The sequence below is a fragment of the Arachis duranensis genome, chromosome 7 (assembly GCF_000817695.3).
Source record: "Arachis duranensis cultivar V14167 chromosome 7, aradu.V14167.gnm2.J7QH, whole genome shotgun sequence".
Classification (NCBI taxonomy): Eukaryota; Viridiplantae; Streptophyta; class Magnoliopsida; order Fabales; family Fabaceae; genus Arachis; species Arachis duranensis.
This window is the reverse complement of record NC_029778.3, coordinates 29,220,598-29,221,571: the sequence shown is the minus strand read 5'-3', so window position 1 is coordinate 29,221,571 and position 974 is coordinate 29,220,598. Positions and strand designations below refer to the sequence as shown.

The 974-nt window shown below is 30.7% G+C and overlaps 1 protein-coding gene across 1 annotated transcript in view; it reads right to left on the bottom strand.

Moving 5' to 3' along the window:
* The window catches only part of LOC107458383 (dehydrodolichyl diphosphate synthase 2), a 5,849-nt gene that overhangs the window by 3,108 nt on the left and 1,767 nt on the right, over positions 1-974 (bottom strand). The gene's annotated exons all lie outside the window — the stretch shown is intronic.

The window sequence follows — 974 nt, the reverse complement described above, 5'->3', positions numbered from 1 at the left end:
TGTCGGGTTGGCTGTATAACCGATAGATGAGCTCATTAGCCATAGGGCAAGCATTCATCATATGCATCTATGTGACATTGTTTGGGTGTACATATTGTAATTGGTTTGCTTATATGAATAATTCTGTTTAATTGTTAATTGCTATACTTAACGTAACTGCTCTTGATTGTGTTTGAACTTCATTATTTGTGTTTGTGACTGAAAGTGGGTGGGTTGTGGTGAATTGGATGTTGATTGAGCTGTTTGGGCCTGAAGTCGTGATTGATTTATGGTGTGGTTTAGTAAAGTATGAAATATTAAGTTGGTTCAGCATAGACTTAATGAACCTATGTTTGGAACAGGTTGGTCATTTATACTATTAGGAAACTTTAGAGATTCTTTTATCTCAAAAGCGAGTTTGGAATTTTGGATAATTAACTGATTTCTTTTAAAAAAAAGTTTTGAATTTTTTTTATGGTTAAACCATCATTTTTTCAAAGGATTCATAAGACAACGATAATTACTGAATTTGAAAACGATTTTCTTATTAAAAATCTTCTTATGACAATTCTGAAACTCCGTGATGAGACCGTGTGGTTAAGTTCTCACCCCGTACAACTTTATCTTTTTAGGAAATGGATGACGAGGCTCACAAAGAGTTTTATTACATTTTGCTTATTCGATGTTGTTGTTTTAGTTGTTATTTATTTATTCCTCACCATCAATATTATAATGTCTAAGAGGAATAAGAACCGTAATGATTTATGCATATTATATTCATAAGCTATTTATGTAATAAGAGCTTTTGTATATATATGTATATGTTGGTTTGCTTTCAAAAAAAAAGTATTTTTTTCGACTTTTCAAAAAAAAAAAAAACAGCGATATGGTTTCGAGTTAAAAACTTCTATTTTATTATTAAATATATGAAGTCATTGTAATACTGCTTACTATCAGAGTGGCGCAGCCAGAAGCGTGACATTCTGATAATAATA